General features: G+C 46.0%; 1 protein-coding gene across 1 annotated transcript in view; it reads right to left on the bottom strand.

Annotated features, from left to right (window-relative positions):
* The window catches only part of LOC138663797 (oocyte zinc finger protein XlCOF8.4-like), a 55,247-nt gene that overhangs the window by 34,514 nt on the left and 316 nt on the right, over nucleotides 1–20,417 (bottom strand). The window lies entirely within an intron of this gene.

The raw sequence follows: 20,417 nt of genomic DNA, 5'->3' as shown, positions 1-20,417 counted from the left end.
TTATTATTTTCATTATTTTGCATCTTCTCGGCAATAATATAAAGAAGACGCGACAGGACAACACTCGGTGGATGCCATATGTGTGTTTTCAATTTAAAAAAACTTTCAGTTAACTACTTGCAGGAGAAAGTAATTGTAGCTGGTGGCCATTTTTAGTACTGTACCAGATTTTAGTTGTGTGTTTGTTTTTAATGTTAAAATGTCTGCATTTGATATCTCACCAGTATTTTCTTTTTTATAAGCAAAATACTTATTTTTATATTTTCTGATGTTGGTTCCAGGGGTACACGGCCAGCAGTGCCCTGGTCAGTGTAGTAGTAGTTGAAAGAATGGACCGCAGACAGGCATCGAAGGCCTAAAATAAAAACACATGGCTGTAGGCAATTTTAAATTGGTTCCAGGGGTACACGGACAGCAGTGGTGTGGTCAGTGGAGGCCTAGTGGAAGGAGTGACCGCAGACAGGCATCGAAGGCCTAAAATAATAACACATGGCTGTAGGCAATTTTAAATTGGTTCCAGGGGTACACGGGCAGCAGTGACCTGGTCAGTGTAGTAGTAGTTGAAAGAATGGACCGCAGACAGGCATCGAAGGCCTAAAATAAAAAAATTGGGCTGGCTGTAGGCAATTTTAAATTGGTTCCAGGGGTACACGGACAGCAGTGGTGTGGTCAGTGGAGGCCTAGTGGAAGGAGTGACCGCAGACAGGCATCGAAGGCCTAAAATAATAACACATGGCTGTAGGCAATTTTAAATTGGTTCCAGGGGTACACGGACAGCAGTGGTGTGGTCAGTGGAGGCCTAGTGGAAGGAGTGACCGCAGACAGGCATCGAAGGCCTAAAATAATAACACATGGCTGTAGGCAATTTTAAATTGGTTCCAGGGGTAGACGGGCAGCAGTGACCTGGTCAGTGTAGTAGTAGTTGAAAGAATGGACCGCAGACAGGCATCGAAGGCCTAAAATAAAAAAATTGGGCTGGCTGTAGGCAATTTTAAATTGGTTCCAGGGGTACACGGGCAGCAGTGACCTGGTCAGTGTAGTAGTAGTTGAAAGAATGGACCGCAGACAGGCATCGAAGGCCTAAAATAAAAAAATTGGGCTGGCTGTAGGCAATTTTAAATTGGTTCCAGGGGTACACGGGCAGCAGTGGTGTGGTCAGTGGAGGCCTAGTGGAAGGAGTGACCGCAGACAGGCATCGAAGGCCTAAAATAATAACACATGGCTGTAGGCAATTTTAAATTGGTTCCAGGGGTACACGGGCAGCAGTGACCTGGTCAGTGTAGTAGTAGTTGAAAGAATGGACCGCAGACAGGCATCGAAGGCCTAAAATAAAAAAATTGGGCTGGCTGTAGGCAATTTTAAATTGGTTCCAGGGGTACACGGACAGCAGTGGTGTGGTCAGTGGAGGCCTAGTGGAAGGAGTGACCGCAGACAGGCATCGAAGGCCTAAAATAATAACACATGGCTGTAGGCAATTTTAAATTGGTTCCAGGGGTACACGGACAGCAGTGGTGTGGTCAGTGGAGGCCTAGTGGAAGGAGTGACCGCAGACAGGCTTCCAAGGCCTAACATAACAAACTTGGGCTGGCTGTAGGCACTTTTAAATTGGTTCCAGGGGTACACGGGCAGCAGTGGTCTGGTCAGTGGAAGTCTAGTGGAAGGAGTGACCGCAGACAGGCTTCCAAGGCCTAACATAACAAACTTGGGCTGGCTGTAGGCACTTTTAAATTGGTTCCAGGGGTACACGGGCAGCAGTGACCTGGTCAGTGTAGTAGTAGTTGAAAGAATGGACCGCAGACAGGCTTCGAAGGCCTAACATAACAAACTTGGGCTGGCTGTAGGCACTTTTAAATTGGTTCCAGGGGTACACGGGCAGCAGTGGTCTGGTCAGTGGAAGTCTAGTGGAAGGAGTGACCGCAGACAGGCTTCCAAGGCCTAACATAACAAACTTGGGCTGGCTGTAGGCACTTTTAAATTGGTTCCAGGGGTACACGGGCAGCAGTGGTCTGGTCAGTGGAAGTCTAGTGGAAGGAGTGACCGCAGACAGGCTTCCAAGGCCTAACATAACAAAATTGGGCTGGCTGTAGGCACTTTAAATTGGTTCCAGGGGTACATGGGCAGCAGTGTATGGTCAGTGGAAGTCTAGTGGAAGGAGTGACGGCAGACAGTCTTCGAAGGCCTAACATAACAAAATTGGGCTGACTGTAGGCACTTTTAAATTGGTTCCAGGGTAACACGGCCAGCAGTGGCCTGGTCAGTGTAGTAGTTGTAGAAAGAAGGGACCGCAGACAGGCTTCGAAGGCCTAACATAACAAAAATGTCAAAACAATGGTATTGTCAGTGCCAGGCATTGAAGGATGTCAGCGCCTAGACTACACATTGGTGAAGCTGTGAGAGATAATTTTGCTAGTGGTAGAGCACTGTTTGAGCTGGGGGGGGGAACTGTCTTGTGGCCGGCGTTACAGGCACAGGGCCCCTCATATTACAACGGTGTGTCTGACGTTGGGTGCGCACCACCACCGCCAGAGACACTTTATTGTACTATGAGGGACCCAGTGGCAGTGCCGTCGACCAAAAGCGGCCACACCCACCTCTTCAGACAAACAGCACTCTCAAGGGTCCAAGCGCAAAGTGGCGATAGCACGGCCCCGTGTGGGGAGTTTGGCCATTTCGTGAGGTGGAAACATGTCGTATGCTGGACAATCAGGTGAAGAAAATTACGAGATTGGAAAAGTCATTCAGAATAGTCCACAGGCAAGACCTTTTCATAGGAAAGCTAGGTGTCAGCCGGGCAGGGTGGGGCAAAAGATTTTGAAATCCAGTTGTGGTTCATTTTAATGAAGGTTAGATCATCTACATTTTGGGTAGCCAGACGAGTCCTTTTTTCTGTTAGTATTGAACCTGCAGCACTGAATACTCTTTCTGATAGGACACTAGCTGCCGGGCAAGCAAGCTCCTGCAATGCATATTCTGCCAATTCTGGCCAGGTGTCTAATTTGGATGCCCAGTAATCAAATGGGAATGACGGTTGAGGGAGAACGTCGATAAGGGATGAAAAATAGTTTGTAACCATACTGGACAAATGTTGTCTCCTGTCACTTTGAATTGATGCTGCAGTACCTGTCCTGTCTGCGGTCATAGAAAAATCACTCCACAACCTGGTCAGAAAACCCCTCTGGCCAACGCCACTTCTGATTTCTGCCCCTCTAACACCTCTGGTCTGCTGGCCCCTGGAGCTCGTGTGAGAACGATCACGGGCGCTGTGTGCAGGGAATGCCAGAAGCAAACGGTCAACAAGAGTTGATTGTTTTGTTGCTAATATTAGTTCCAAGTTCTCATGTGGCATAATATTTTGCAATTTGCCTTTATAGCGAGGATCAAGGAGGCAGGCCAACCAGTAATCGTCATCGTTCATCATTTTTGTAATGCGTGTGTCCCTTTTGAGGATACGCAAGGCATAATCCGCCATGTGGGCCAAAGTTCCCGTTGTCAAATCTGCGGTTGTGCTTGGTTGAGGGGCAGTTGCAGGCAAATCTACGTCACTTGTGTCCCTCAAAAAACCAGAACCCGGCCTTGCCACGCCACCAATTTCCCGTGCCCCCGGGAAAGCTTCCTCATTAAAAATATACTCATCCCCATCATCCTCCTCATCCTCCACCTCCTCTTCGCCCGGTACCTCGTCATGTACACTGCCCTGACCAGACAATCGCTGACTGTCATCAAGGCTTTCCTCTTCCTCTGGTGCAGACGCCTGATCCTTTATGTGCGTCAAACTTTGCATCAGCAGACGCATTAGGGGGATGCTCATGCTTATTATGGCGTTGTCTGCACTAACCAGCCGTGTGCATTCCTCAAAACACTGAAGGACTTGACACATGTCTTGAATCTTCGACCACTGCACACCTGACAACTCCATGTCTGCCATCCTACTGCCTGCCCGTGTATGTGTATCCTCCCACAAAAACATAACAGCCCGCCTCTGTTCGCACAGTCTCTGAAGCATGTGCAGTGTTGAGTTCCACCTTGTTGCAACGTCTATGATTAGGCGATGCTGGGGAAGGTTCAAAGAACGCTGATAGGTCTGCATACGGCTGGAGTGTACAGGCGAACGGCGGATATGTGCGCAAAGTCCACGCACTTTGAGGAGCAGGTCGGATAACCCCGGATAACTTTTCAGGAAGCACTGCACCACCAGGTTTAAGGTGTGAGCCAGGCAAGGAATGTGTTTCAGTTGGGAAAGGGAGATGGCAGCCATGAAATTCCTTCCGTTATCACTCACTACCTTGCCTGCCTCAAGATCTACAGTGCCCAGCCACGACTGCGTTTCTTGCTGCAAGAACTCGGACAGAACTTCCGCGGTGTGTCTATTGTCGCCCAAACACTTCATAGCCAATACAGCCTGCTGACGTATGCCAGTAGCTGCCCCATAATGGGAGACCTGGTGTGCAACAGTGGCAGGTGCGGATGGAGTGTTTGTGCGACTGCGGTCTGTGGACGAGCTCTTGCTTCTGCAGGAGGACGAGGAGGAGGAGGAGGAGGAGGAGGGGGTGCGAACGGCTACAGACAACTGTTTACTAGACCGTGGGCTAGGCAGAACTGTCCCAAACTTGCTGTCCCCTGTGGACCCTGAATCCACCACATTTACCCAGTGTGCCGTGATGGACACGTAACGTCCCTGGCCATGCCTACTGGTCCATGCATCTGTTGTCAGGTGCACCTTTGTGCTCACAGATTGCCTGAGTGCATGGACGATGCGCTCTTTAACATGCTGGTGGAGGGCTGGGATGGCTTTTCTGGAAAAAAAGTGTCGACTGGGTAGCTCGTAGCGTGGTACAGCGTAGTCCATCAGGTCTTTGAAAGCTTCGCTTTCAACTAACCGGTAGGGCATCATCTCTAACGAGATTAGTCTAGCTATGTGGGCGTTCAAACCCTGTGTACGCGGATGCGAGGCTAAGTATTTCCTTTTTCTAACCATAGTCTCATGTAGGGTGAGCTGGACTGGAGAGCTGGAGATCGTGGAACTAGCGGGGGTGCCGGTGGACATGGCAGACTGAGAGACGGTGGGAGATGGTATTGTTGCCGCCGGTGCCCTAGATGCAGTGTTTCCTACTACGAAACTGGTGATTCCCTGACCCTGACTGCTTTGGCCTGGCAAAGATACCTGCACAGATACAGCAGGTGGTGCGCTAAATGGTGGTCCTACACTGCCGGAAGGGATGTTGCGTTGATGACTAGCTTCATTGGCCGAGGGTGCAACAACCTTAAGGGACGTTTGGTAGTTAGTCCAAGCTTTCAAATGCATGGTGGTTAAATGTCTATGCATGCAACTAGTATTGAGACTTTTCAGATTCTGACCTCTGCTTAAGGAAGTAGAACATTTTTGACAGATGACTTTGCGCTGATCAATTGGATGTTGTTTAAAAAAATGCCAGACTGCACTCTTTCTAGCATCGGATACCTTTTCAGGCATTGCAGACTGAGCTTTAACCGGATGGCCACGCTGTCCTCCACCAGGTTTTGGCTTTGCCACGCGTTTTGGGCAAGATACGGGCCCGGCAGATGGAACCTGTGGCGATGTTGATGCCTGCTGCGGCCCCTCCTCCTCCTCTGCTTCAGAACTGCTGCCGCCTGCACCCTGTTCCCCCAATGGCTGCCAATCGGGGTCAAGAACTGGGTCATCTAATAACTCTTCTTGTACCTCCTGCGCAACTTCGTCTGTGTCACCGTGTCGTTCGGTGGTATAGCGTTCGTGATGGGGCAACATAGTCTCATCAGGGTCTGATTCTTGATCAGCACCCTGCGAGGGCAATGTTGTGGTCTGAGTCAAAGGACCAGCATAGTAGTCTGGCTGTGGCTGTGCGTCAGTGCACTCCATGTCAGATTCAATTTGTAATGGGCATGGACTGTTAACTGCTTCACTTTCTAAGCCAGGGACGGTATGTGTAAAGAGCTCCATGGAGTAACCCGTTGTGTCGCCTGCTGCATTCTTCTCTGTTGTTGTTTTTGCTGAAGAGGACAAGGAAGTGACTTGTCCCTGACCGTGAACATCCACTAACGACGCGCTGCTTTTACTTTTACCAGTTTCACGAGATGAGGCAAAAGAGCTAGAGGCTGAGTCAGCAAGATAAGCCAAAACTTGCTCTTGCTGCTCCGGCTTTAAAAGCGGTTTTCCTAATCCCAGAAAAGGGAGCGTTCGAGGCCTTGTGTAGCCGGACGACGAACCTGGCTCCACAGCTCCAGACTTAGGTGCAATATTTTTTCCCCCACGACCACCTGATGCTCCACCACTACCACTACCCTCATTACCAGCTGACAATGAACGCCCCCGGCCACGACCTCTTCCACTAGACTTCCTCATTGTTTTAAAAACGTAACCAAACTAACGTTATTTGTTGTAGTCACACAACTTACACGGTGAGCTATAACTTCAGTATGATTTAGCTACCCCTTTACAGGTTGGTGAGACCACAGCGAAAATCAGGCCCAATGTTACACACTCTTTTTTTGGTGGCTGCAAATTAGAGAGATGCCCCACACGCAGGACTGTCACTGAAGCACAAATGTTAATATTAATGTCACACTATTATTTTTTTTTTATTTTTATTTTTTTCAGGAACACTTTAGAAACCCCCCAAAAAAAAAAAAAAAGATTTTTGCAGGGAGAATTTAGAAAACAAATAAAACCAAAAATAGGCGTTCTATGGCCCACTGACTGAGAGATGACGCACCCAGGAGTCAAGACTGGCACACAAGCAGAAAGGCCAATATTAATCTCCCACTGTTTTTTTTTTTTTTTTTCAGGGAGACTTTAGAAAAAAAAATAATAAAAAAAATGTGATTTTATCAGGAAGAATTTAGAAACCAAATAAAATAAAATGATTTTTTCAGGGAGAATTTAGAACACAAATAAAACCAAAAATAGGCGTTCTATGGCCCACTGACTGAGAGATGACGCACCCAGGAGTCAAGACTGGCACACAAGCAGAAAGGCCAATATTAATCTCCCACTGTTTTTTTTTTTTTTTTTCAGGGAGACTTTAGAAAAAAAAATAATAAAAAAAATGTGATTTTATCAGGAAGAATTTAGAAACCAAATAAAATAAAATGATTTTTTCAGGGAGAATTTAGAAAACAAATAAAACCAAAAATAGGCGTTCTATGGCCCACTGACTGAGAGATGACGCACCCAGGAGTCAAGACTGGCACACAAGCAGAAAGGCCAATATTAATCTCCCACTGTTTTTTTTTTTTTTTTTCAGGGAGACTTTAGAAAAAAAAATAATAAAAAAAATGTGATTTTATCAGGAAGAATTTAGAAACCAAATAAAATAAAATGATTTTTTCAGGGAGAATTTAGAAAACAAATAAAACCAAAAATAGGCGTTCTATGGCCCACTGACTGAGAGATGACGCACCCAGGAGTCAAGACTGGCACACAAGCAGAAAGGCCAATATTAATCTCCCACTGTTTTTTTTTTTTTTTTCAGGGAGACTTTAGAAAAAAAAATAATAAAAAAAATGTGATTTTATCAGGAAGAATTTAGAAACCAAATAAAATAAAATGATTTTTTCAGGGAGAATTTAGAAAACAAATAAAACCAAAAATAGGCGTTCTATGGCCCACTGACTGAGAGATGACGCACCCAGGAGTCAAGACTGGCACACAAGCAGAAAGGCCAATATTAATCTCCCACTGTTTTTTTTTTTTTTTTTCAGGGAGACTTTAGAAAAAAAAATAATAAAAAAAATGTGATTTTATCAGGAAGAATTTAGAAACCAAATAAAATAAAATGATTTTTTCAGGGAGAATTTAGAAAACAAATAAAACCAAAAATAGGCGTTCTATGGCCCACTGACTGAGAGATGACGCACCCAGGAGTCAAGACTGGCACACAAGCAGAAAGGCCAATATTAATCTCCCACTGTTTTTTTTTTTTTTTTTCAGGGAGACTTTAGAAAAAAAAATAATAAAAAAAATGTGATTTTATCAGGAAGAATTTAGAAACCAAATAAAATAAAATGATTTTTTCAGGGAGAATTTAGAAAACAAATAAAACCAAAAATAGGCGTTCTATGGCCCACTGACTGAGAGATGACGCACCCAGGAGTCAAGACTGGCACACAAGCAGAAAGGCCAATATTAATCTCCCACTGTTTTTTTTTTTTTTTTTCAGGGAGACTTTAGAAAAAAAAATAATAAAAAAAATGTGATTTTATCAGGAAGAATTTAGAAACCAAATAAAATAAAATGATTTTTTCAGGGAGAATTTAGAAAACAAATAAAACCAAAAATAGGCGTTCTATGGCCCACTGACTGAGAGATGACGCACCCAGGAGTCAAGACTGGCACACAAGCAGAAAGGCCAATATTAATCTCCCACTGTTTTTTTTTTTTTTTTTCAGGGAGACTTTAGAAAAAAAAATAATAAAAAAAAAAAGATTTTATCAGGAAGAATTTAGAAACCAAATAAAATAAAATGATTTTTTCAGGGAGAATTTATAAAACAAATAAAAACAAAAATAGGCGTTCTATGGCCCACTGACTGAGAGATGACGCACACAGGAGTCAGGAGTGGCACACAAACCCAGAGGCCAATATTTTTCTACCAATGATTGATGTAGTTATTTTCTCTGGTAGATTTTAGAACCCAAATCAAGGAAAAAAAATATAGGCTTTCTATGGACCACAATTGGAGAGAGAGAGAGAGAGAGAGAGAGAGAGAGAGAGAGAGAGAGAGAGAGAGATGGCACACCCAGGAGTCAAGACTGGCACACAAGCAGAAAGGCCAATATTAATCTCCCACTGTTTTTTTTTTTTTTTTTCAGGGAGACTTTAGAAAAAAAAATAATAAAAAAAAAAAGATTTTATCAGGAAGAATTTAGAAACCAAATAAAATAAAATGATTTTTTCAGGGAGAATTTATAAAACAAATAAAACCAAAAATAGGCGTTCTATGGCCCACTGACTGAGAGAGAGAGAGAGAGAGATGGAACGCTTAGTACTGGCACACAAGCCCAAAGGGCAATATTAATCTCCCTTTTTTTTTCCAGGGAGAATTTCTAAAACCCAAAAAAAAAATAAAATAGGCTTTCTATGGCCCACTATTTGTGAGAGAGATGGGACGCTCAGGACTGGCACAGATGGCACGCTCAGGACTGGCACAGAAGCCCAGAGGCCAATATTAATCTCCCTTTTTTTCTGGGAGAATTTATAAAACCAAAAAAATATTTAAATAGGCTTTCTATGGCCCACTATTTGTGAGAGAGATGGCACGCTCAGGACTGGCACAGATGGCACGCTCACAACTGGCACACAAGCCCAGAGGCCAATATTAATCTCCCTTTTTTCAGGGAAAATTTATAAAACAAAAAAAAAAAATAAATAGGCTTTCTATGGCCCACTATTTGTGAGAGAGATGGCACGCTCAGGGCTGGCACAGATGGCACGCTCAGGACTGGCACACAAGCCCAGAGGCCAATATTAATCTCCCTTTTTTTCAGGGAGAATTTATAAAACCCCCAAAAAAAATAAAATAGGCTTTCTATGGCCCACTATTTGTGAGAGAGATGGGACGCTCAGGACTGGCACAGATGGCACGCTCAGGACTGGCACAGAAGCCCAGAGGCCAATATTAATCTCCCTTTTTTTCTGGGAGAATTTATAAAACCAAAAAAAATTTAAATAGGCTTTCTATGGCCCACTATTTGTGAGAGAGATGGCACGCTCAGGACTGGCACAGATGGCACGCTCACAACTGGCACACAAGCCCAGAGGCCAATATTAATCTCCCTTTTTTCAGGGAAAATTTATAAAACAAAAAAAAAAATTAAATAGGCTTTCTATGGCCCACTATTTGTGAGAGAGATGGCACGCTCAGGGCTGGCACAGATGGCACGCTCAGGACTGGCACACAAGCCCAGAGGCCAATATTAATCTCCCTTTTTTTCAGGGAGAATTTATAAAACCAAAAAAAAAAATAAATAGGCTTTCTATGGCCCACTATTTGTGAGAGAGATGGCACGCTCAGGGCTGGCACAGATGGCACGCTCAGGACTGGCACACAAGCCCAGAGGCCAATATTAATCTCCCTTTTTTTCAGGGAGAATTTATAAAACCCCAAAAAAAATAAAATAGGCTTTCTATGGCCCACTATTTGTGAGAGAGATGGCACACTCAGGACTGGCACACAAGCCCAAAGGCCAATATTAATCTCCCACTGTATTTTTATCAGGGAGAATTTATACACCCCACAAAAAAAAATACAGAAAAATGAAAAGGCTTTCTATGGCCCACTATGTGAGAGAGATGGCACACACAGGGATGGCACTCTAGCAGAAATGTCAAATTGCCAATCTTAATCTCCCACCAAAAAAAAAAAAAAAAAAAAAACAGGGAATGTCCTACAATTACTATCTCCCTGCCTGCAGTAATCTCAGCCAGGTATGGCAGGCAGCTACTATCTCCCTGCCTGCAGTAATCTCAGCCAGGTATGGCAGGCAGCAATAAGGAGTGGACTGATGCACAAATGAAATAAAAAGTGTGGACAAACAAAAAAGATAGCTGTGCAGAAAGGAAGGAACAAGAGGATTTGTGCTTTGAAAAAAGCAGTTGGTTTGCACAGCGGCGTACACACAGCAATGCAGCTATCAGGGAGCCTTCTAGGGCAGCCCAATGAGCTACAGCGCTGAGGGGAAAAAAAAAAAAAAAAAAACTTCCACTGTCCCTGCACACCGAGGGTGGTGTTGGACAGTGCAAATCGCTGCAGCACAAGCGGTTTTGTGGTTAATGGACCCTGCCTAACGCTATCCCTGCTTCTGACAAAGCGGCAGCAACCTCTCCCTAAGCTCAGATCAGCAGCAGTAAGATGGCGGTCGGCGGGAACGCCTCTTTATAGCCCCTGTGACGTCGCAGACAGCAAGCCAATCACTGCAATGCCCTTCTCTAAGATGGTGGGGACCAGGACCTATGTCATCACGCTGCCCACACTCTGCGTTTACCTTCATTGGCTGAGAAATGGCGCTTTTCGCGTCATTGAAACGCGACTTTGGCGCGAAAGTCGCGTACCGCATGGCCGACCCCGCACAGGGGTCGGATCGGGTTTCATGAAACCCCGACTTAGCCAAAAGTCGGCGACTTTTGAAAATGTTCGACCCGTTTCGCTCAACCCTAGTTAGGACTGTTTCGACCGGTTACACCTTGGCTCTGATGAGATGGCTTTTAACCTTTTTTTTTTATAATAAAAAACAGTGCCTACTAAGTACCCTATGTTATTTATATGCACTTTTGCTTTTTACTTTTAGTAGGGAATATGTTCATTTAGTTTCTATCTTAGGTTTTGTCTGTTTAACAGCCAGCGTGAACATGCTCCTACACGTTGCATGTATACCAACTTGTACTCTAGTTAATTTCTTTCAGTTTTGCTCCACTTAGAGGACGACCAATAGTGTCAGGAGTAAATGCAATTAGACAATCACTCCAACACCCCAGGGAAAGGGGATAATGGAAGAATAGTAAGGAATACAGGCACGTTTGACAATCAATCAAATCAGGTCTGTTGTATAATTAAAAAACATAAAGGCATGCATCGGGCGTATCCAGATGGAAGGGATCTCATTCCAACTAATCCAAGTATCACCTACAGAAAAGGGAGATCTATCAGGGACCGACAATTCCACAGTTCTTATAAAAAAAAGACACAGGACAGTACTTTGCTAGACAGTAGAACCTGTGGCACATTTATATGTGGTGACTGTGGTTTCTGTAACTGGACTAGACAGTGTAGGAGCTTCACTGGGGCGTCTTCAAACAGTTTTTTGTCAGAGCTTTTGCAAACTGCAAAACAAAAGGTATTGTATATATGGCCACATGCACAACAACGCATGTAAAACACCAGATCATGAGACACAAAGTGCACCTTTTATGCCAGATGTTTAAAAAAAATATCTATTTTTTCCACATCATACATGTATGTTGCAGATATGTTATGGGCACGGCTATAATGCTGATCCTGCCACTTTATTTGTCAAAACTACCTATGGCATCTAATAAGGCTAACAGAGTTACAGGGATGCTTAGTACTGCTCAGTTCCCCTCCTCATCCGCGCAATTGTGGGGGGCTGCTGGGTTTCCATGCTACCTAAATGCCTAATAATGGGTCTGTAGTATACAAAAGTCTATCAGGCCGATCTAGAGGTAGCGGCCAATAAGTTCCCTCTTTAGACTCCCATACACATTAGACTAGGTGGCAGAAGCTGCTGATATCAGGAGGACTGGCCTCCAGCCAAATGATGTCAGGGAGAGAAGGATCTCCCATCCTGAATTTTAGTAGCTGATTTGTTTGCTCTCCCGGGAAATAATCATCAGCAGAATGACTGTCCGGCCAACAGTGATCGCATGTGTATGGGGCCATTAGTATCACACTGACAGGCAGGGATAATACCGCGCACTACAGTAGTACAGGGCATCACCGGAGCCATCAGAGGCTTGTATGTTGTATGATCGCACTAATGAGGGTGTGGGAAAAAGCTAAAAAAAGAAAAATAAATATCAGTTTTAGCAAGAGAGAAAGAACATTCTCCATTCTTGATGAGGACAGAGAGAAGACATCTTCTATATATCTGAGGTAACTGAGAGACAACATCCATTATTGTATCTGAGGCAGAAAGACAGAGGCAGAGAGCGTCCTCCATTATATCTGGGGCACAGAGAGGGGGAGTGCTGTGTTCCCCATAGACACATCCCAATATATCGCCATGACAGCCGGGGCCTAACAATGGGGTCCTAAGGGCGTGGCCTGAGAGTCCATGTGAGCGGACGTGCGGCTGTGAGCTCCCGCCGCTGTATATTGTAAAATCCTGCAGAGCCGCTGCTGTTTGGTCCCTGCGGGGGCTTACTGGCTGCGGGGAGACTTGGAGAGGCCGGCGGTGCTGTTCGGTAGCGCTGGAACCGACGAACATGACCAGGAGACGGCAGAAGGACGCGGGAGCCGGGGATGCAGGCGCAATCCAAGATGGCGCCGACTTGAGGGAAAAGGCAGACAAGGAGAACGCCGCATGCAGAAAGCGCATGGAGGTAGCGGCAAAGCTCCAGCAGTTTGCGAGAGCGGAGGCCGCAGAGGAGGGAGCCGGAGCTGATACCGAAGAGGAGGAGGAGGAGGAGAGCCCAGCAGGAGAACATGAGGTACAACAGGGGAGAAAGGAGAGTAAAATGGCGGTGGCAGAAGGGGGACCCGAGGAAATGGCGCCAGAAGCTGAGCCTACCCTAAGAGACGTTTTTGCGCTAGTCTCTTCATGTAAACAATCTCTGACCATACAGATACAGGAGGTTAAGGGGGACACAGCCCAGATAAACGCAGCCATGCAGAAGATTGACAAACGTGTGGGGGAGGTAGAGGAGAGAGTGAGCACTGCAGAAGACCATATAGTGCAGCTGCAAAAAGCAGAGAAAAAGTTCACTCAAGCAATAGCTGAATTGGCTGCGAAAAATGAGGACCTTGAGAACAGGTCCAGAAGAAATAATATTCGCATAGTGGGCATCCCTGAAAAAGCTGAAGGGAGGAATCCAACGGAATATATTGAAAAATGGCTGTTAGAGACATTTGGAGATATGGCGCTAACAAAAGTGTTCGCGGTAGAAAGAGCGCATAGGGTCCCGCCGAAACCACCTGTCCCTGGAGCGAATCCCCGTACCATGCTCGCCAAAATTCTAAACTATAGAGACAGAGACATTATCCTGAGGAAGGCCAGAGACATGACGGATCTGACAGTTGAAGGTCAAAAGATTGCTATATACCCAGACTATTCTACTCTGGTGCAGAAACAACGGATGATGTTCACGGGTATCAAGAGACGGCTGAGGGAATTGGGTGTGCAGTATTCCATGATGTTCCCAGCAAGACTGAGGGTGGTGGCGTTTGATAAAATTCATTTTTTCCAGAAGCCGGAGGACGCTACCCAGTGGATCGATATTAATGCTAAAAAGCTTAAAGGAAAAGGAGACTGAAACTGTGGGAAGAGTCTGAAGTTGTTTACTTATCTGTCAGTTGGAAAAGAGTCATGTGATTGACAAGCCAAGGGGTATGGGGGGGGAAGAAGGGAGCTGGATTATATCCAGTTAAAGTTAAAGGGATGGTGTAATGGCTGCTGGGAAAGGGGGAGGAAGGGTTTGCGACATATTTTAAGTTTATGCAGACTTCTTGTGTGTGCAAATAATTCTAAGTTAAAATGTTTTGAGAACGTTATTTTTCAAAATGTCTGAAATCCTGTTATGTACAGTGGTGGGAGGAGGGTTGGGAAGGTAATGCCAAACGGAGTGTTCGCTATGGGCGATGATGCCCCACTCTTGGAAAGAGGTGGAATGGTTAGATGTGAGGGGGGAAGGGTGGGAGGGGGAGTTGGGAGGGGGGGGGGGGAGGGTAGTTAGACAGCCTGAGCTCAAAATTGATGATACTTATAGTGAAGATGAGCCAAGTGATGGGGACCCGTTTTAAGATTTTGTGCTGGAATGTGAGAGGCCTAGGGGAGAAATCTAGACGTGCTGCGTGTTTGCAATATGCAAGAGACCAAAGGGCCTCAATGATATGCTTGCTGGAGACGCATTTGGTAAGGGAAAAAGTGGATGTTTTGAATAGACGATGGATCCAGAGGGGATATCATTCTACCTTCTCCACGTATGCAAGAGGAGTCTCAATCTTGGTTCCAGCGGGAGTTCAGTATGAGGAGGTGAAGGTATATGTGGACGTGGAGGGACAGTATGTACTATTACGGTGTATACTGTATGGAGTGATGCTGTGTGTTGCCGCGATGTATATTCCGCCTCCCTACTCTAGCAGGAAGATTGGAGAAGTAATGGAGCGAGTGGAAAAATGGGGACCGACACCGTTAATAATTATCGGAGATCTAAATAACATCTGTGATGAATATTGGGATAAAAATAAAAATACTCAGAATAGGTCGGAGGGACACATAACAACATTTGGCACCTATATACAGGAGATAGGTTTGATTGATCTGTGGAGGGTTAGACATGTGGGGGAGAGAGGGTACTCATGTTATTCACCGGCACATGCCACACTCTCTAGGATTGATATGGCTCTGGGTAACAGGATTTTGGACACATTGGTTGGGGAGGTGAGATATCTGCCAAGGGCCTTGTCGGACCATAGTCCAATTGAAGTAGAGGTTAGATTGGAGGGGGCTCGCTCGCTAAGTGGGAGAGAATGGAAGATTCATCCTAATTGGTTACAGAGTATTGAGTTGGAAAGTATAGGACGGGAGGTGGCGGAATTCTTTCTCTTAAATGATGGAAGCGCCGACGCTCTTACAATTTGGGATGCAATGAAGGCGTACCTGAGGGGACTACTGTTTAGGGACATTAGTAGGTGTAAGCGGAGGACGAGAGAGGTAGAAAAAGCGGCAGTTGAGGAGTTGAAGGAAGCAGAGGATGGGATGGCCACACTGGGAACCCCTGAGGCAGAGAGAAGAATGAAAAACGCACAAAATCATTTGGAAAAAATTCTGCTAGGCAAAGCTGAGAGGAAACGAGATTTCCAAAGGGTATTGTTCTATCAGGAGGGAGAAACAGTGGGACATATGCTGTCGGTAGTGGCTGCTGCTCAGAGAGGTTCTTCATATATACACTCTTTGGATTCTGCTAGTGGAGGTAAAATAACGGAAACACCTGAAATTTTGAGAGCCTTTGCGGACTTCTATGCAGATTTGTATTCCTCTCGGGTTGGTGAATCGGTCGAGGATGCACTGACTTTCTTGGAAGGTCTGGATTTGCCGAGACTGAGTGAGGCAGATAGGGAGAGCCTTGAGGCCCCTATCACTGAGGAGGAATTGAGTCGGGCATTGATGTCTATGGCCAATGGGAAGGCGCCTGGGGTCGATGGGTTACCCGCTGAGATCTATAAAGGGTTGGCAGACGTGTTGATTCCTAGATTAAAAATGGTATTGGAGGAAGCTAGGTCTTGTGGGCGCTTGCCAGCCTCTATGAGAGAGGCCATAATAGTGGTCATTCCAAAGGAGGATAAGGACTTGGGGAAACCGGAGTCGTACCGCCCAATTTCTTTACTAACAATTGATGTCAAGCTTCTGGCCAAGGTGTTGGCTCTCCGCCTCTCTAGTGTTATTGCGAGTCTGGTGCATTCGGACCAATCTGGCTTTATGCCGGATAGATCAACGGCGATCAATTTGCGGAGGTTATATGTAAATTTGCAGGTAGAGTCTGATAACTGTGGTCGAAGAGTGATTGTATCGCTAGATGCACACAAGGCGTTTGACAGCGTCGAATGGGGGTACCTCTGGCAGGTGCTGGAATGTATGGGGTTTGGCCCGCAGTTTGTGGCCTGGATACAGCTGTTGTACTCATTACCATCCGCCAGAATTAGAGTAAATGGGGAGCTATCTCGTCCTATAGGGCTGGCTAGGGGTACTAGGCAGGGATGCCCGCTTTCACCCCTCCTGTTCGCGTTGGCTGTAGAACCTCTTGCTGCTAAGATTCGGCAGTCGGATGGGGTCCCTGGGTTTAGGTATGGCAAAGTAGAGGAAAAAATAGCGTTATATGCGGATGATGTTTTGCTGTTCCTGGAGGATCCAGACAATTCACTAAAAGGGGCCGTTGAAATTGTTGAGAGATTTGGTACTGTGTCGGGACTAACAATTAATTGGGATAAGACGGTTCTTTTTAGAGTGGATGACGTAGGAGAGAATGTGAGTGAGGATGTTGGGGATGAGAGGCTGAAGGTGGTTTCCCAATTTAAATATCTTGGAATATGGATTTCGGTGCCGGTGGCGGAGTTTCTGCAAAGAAATTTGACTCCTGTTATGGGGGTACTCAAGGCAAAGGTAGACGCCTGGAATAAGCTACATCTATCGGTCGTCGGTAGGGTAAACCTTATTAAAATGGTCCTTATGCCCAAAATTCTTTATGTTCTGCATAACGCACCAATTTGGATCCCTCGGGGGAAGTTCAGGCAGATTAATGCCCTCTTTAGAAGTTTGATATGGGGTAGACAATATCCACGTATTAGCTTGGAGACGCTTCAACGACCCAAGGAAGATGGTGGTTTGGCTTTGCCCAACCCGGAAATATACTTCCTTGCGGCCCAGAGCCAGCATTTGAAGGGCTGGGCGCGAGGGGCGTCATCCAGTGCAGTACAACAGCTATTGGAAGAGGTGACGGACCGACGACCGATGGCCAGGTGTTTGGAGGATGGCTCATTGGGCGCGCTGGGGAAAATATACCCAACCCTGTTTCTGATTCGTAAATTATGGAATAGATTAAGGCAGATTCGTGGGGTTACAGGGTTGACTAAATTCACACCGATATGGTCTAACCACAACTTAAAGGATTTTGAGGCCCTGGGAGGATTGATGGAATGGCAGAATAAGGGAATTTGCTTTGTTCACCAGATAATCCAGCAGCAGGAGCTGAAGTCCTTTTCCCAATTGCAGGAAGAATTTGGTTTGCGATCCACAGGGGAATATCAGTATGCGCAGATGAGACATGCCTTTAGAGCTCAGAATAAGAAGGCTGATATCAGGGTTCAAGATGATATAGTGTTGGAGTATGTGTGTGGTGAGGGTACTACAAGGGGAGTTATTTCCACTCTGTATAAGGACCTTATGCACACATTTCTGCTAGATTTCCCTATAAAGGCGAGAGCTAAGTGGGAGAGAGAAGTGGGGCCGATGGAAAATGAAACCTGGGAATCGGTGATGGAGTGGGTTCCGCGACTATCCTTGAGTGAACCATATAGGCTCTCGCAGCTATACATTTTGCATAGGGTATATAAATCTCCGGAAGTGTTATACAAAGCGGGATTGCGTGCCAATTCTGGGTGTCCGAGGTGTGCGAGTGAGAAGGCAGGAATATATCACATGATGTGGACGTGTCCGAGACTGGCTGCCTTTTGGGTGGTGGTTTTGAGCCGAGTTGAAGCAGCGTATAAGTGCAGAGTTGTTAGAGACCCGATAGTATGTGTGCTGGGATATGTGGAAGAAATTGGAGTTGACAATACTTGGAAGATTGCAATTGCTAGGCTACTCTACATGGCCAGGAAAGTAATAGCACGAAACTGGATAAACGCGGAACCACCTGTGAGAAGGGAATTTCTCCAATATGTTCAACATGGTCTAAAATTGGAAAAGGGGGTGTACAGTAAAAGGGGGAAAATAGAACTCTTTAATAAAATATGGTCTCCTTGGCTTGATTTGGATTGAGGAGTATAGGCGTCGTGTTTCCTAAGACCTGGAAGAGGATAAATTACAAGAGGCAGATAATGCCTCGGTGGGGTGGAGATTGAGACTGAGCTGTCTTATGGGGGAGGGGGGTAGTTGGGGTAATGTTGGGGTTTATTAAAGTAAGAAAATGTGTATCTGATATAATGCAATGTAAATGGCATTCTGTTGTTCTCCTTTTTTTTATATTGTTAATAAAAATCTATTTAAATTAAAAAAAAAACAATGGGGTCCTAGAACGGGGTCATTAAATTATAAAGAGAAAACAACAAGGTAAAATCCAGCTACATTCACTGAAGAGAAAAAGTTCTACTGCTGGGATAATCTGTCCCCAGAATGTCTCCATTACATGTACAGCTCCCCCCGCAGATAACAGCCCCTCATACATCTATAGCACCGACCCCGGGGCCACATCTCCAGCCCTGGGAAACTGATCCAGGAGGTCGGTGCTGTGTCCTGAGGTCATCTGTATCTGCACCAGGAGTGGGGGAAGGGAGGAGTTATTTATTAGGAGGTGGAAGGTGCCATATTGTGGGGGGTAACTTGTACTATCATAATGTGTGTGGGGGTGTGGCGGTACTGGGGGGGACATTATACTGTGTGAGGGGGGATGGCGGTACTGTGGGAACATACTGTGTGTGGGGGGATGGCGGTACTGGGGGAACATTATACTGTGTGTGGGGGGATGGCAGTACTGTGGGTACATTATACTGTGTGTGAGTGGATGGCGGTACTGGGGGAACATTATACTGTGTGTGAGGGGATGGCGGTACTGTGGGTACATTATACTGTGTGTGGGTGGATGGTGGTACTGTGGGAACATTTTACGGTGTGTGGCGGGATGGCGGCATTGGGTAGAATATTATACTGTGTGGGGGGATAGCGGTACCATTATACTGTATGTGAGGGGATGGCGGTACTGGGGAAACATTATACTGTAAGAGAGGGGATTGCAGTATTGGGGGAACATTATACTGTATGTGAGGGGATGGCGGTACTGGGGGAACATTATACTGTGTAAAGGTGGATGACGGTACTGTGGGCACATTATACTGTATGTGGGGGGATGGCGGTACTGTGGGAACATTATACTGTGTGTGGGGAGGATGGTAGTACCGTGGGAAAATTATACTGTGTGTGGGGGGATGGCGGTACTGTGGGAACATTATACTGTGTGTGGGGGGATGGCGGTACTGGAGGAACATTATACTGTGTGGGGGGGGATGGCGGTACTGTGGGAACATTATATGGTGTGTGGGGGGATGGCAGCATTGGGTAGAAAATTATACTGGGGGGATGGCAGTACCATTACATTGTATGTGAGGGGATGGCGGCACTGGGGAAACATTATACTGTATGTGAGGGGATGGTGGTACTGGGGGAACATTTTACTGTGTGGGGGATGACGGTACTGTGGGAACATTATACGGTGTGTGGAGGGATGGAGGCATTGGGTAGAAAATTATAATGTGTGGGGGGATGGCGGTACTGGAGGAACATTTTACTGTGTGGGGGATGACGGTACTGTGGGAACATTATACGGTGTGGGGGGGATGGTGGTACTGTGGGAAAATTATACTGTGTGTGAGGGGATGGCGGTACTGTGGGAAAATTATACTGTGTGGGGGATGGCGGTACTGTGGGAACATTAAACTGTGTGTGAGAGGATGGTGGTACTGGGGAAACATTATACTGTGTGTGGGGGAATGGCGGTACTGGGGGAACATTATACTGTGTGTGGGGGGATGGCGGTACTGGGGGAACATTATACTGTGTGTGGGGGGCATGGCGGTACTGGGGGAACATTATACTGTGTGGGGGGGGATGGCGGTACTGGGGGAACATTATACTGTGTGTGGGGGGATGGCGGTACTGGGGGAACATTATACGGTGTGTGGGGGATGGCGGTACTGGGGAACATTATACTGTGTGGGGGATGGCGGTACTGTGGGTACATTATACTGTGTGGGGGATGGCGGTACTGTGGGAACATTATACTGTGTGGGGGATGGCGGTACTGTGGGAACATTATACTTTGTGGGGGGTAAGAGAGCAGCACTGTACTGTGTGAGGAATACATGTTTCCTTACCGTCTTTCACAGTTGGGTGGTATGCATCTATCAGAGGAAGAGGATTAAAACGTTATGATTCTTATAAAGTGTCAACACAAAATA

This window comes from Ranitomeya imitator, chromosome 2 (genome assembly GCF_032444005.1).
Source record: "Ranitomeya imitator isolate aRanImi1 chromosome 2, aRanImi1.pri, whole genome shotgun sequence".
NCBI classification, from domain to species: domain Eukaryota; kingdom Metazoa; phylum Chordata; class Amphibia; order Anura; family Dendrobatidae; genus Ranitomeya; species Ranitomeya imitator.
Note: the sequence above shows the minus strand (reverse complement) of the source record. Positions and strands in the feature narration are given on the sequence as shown.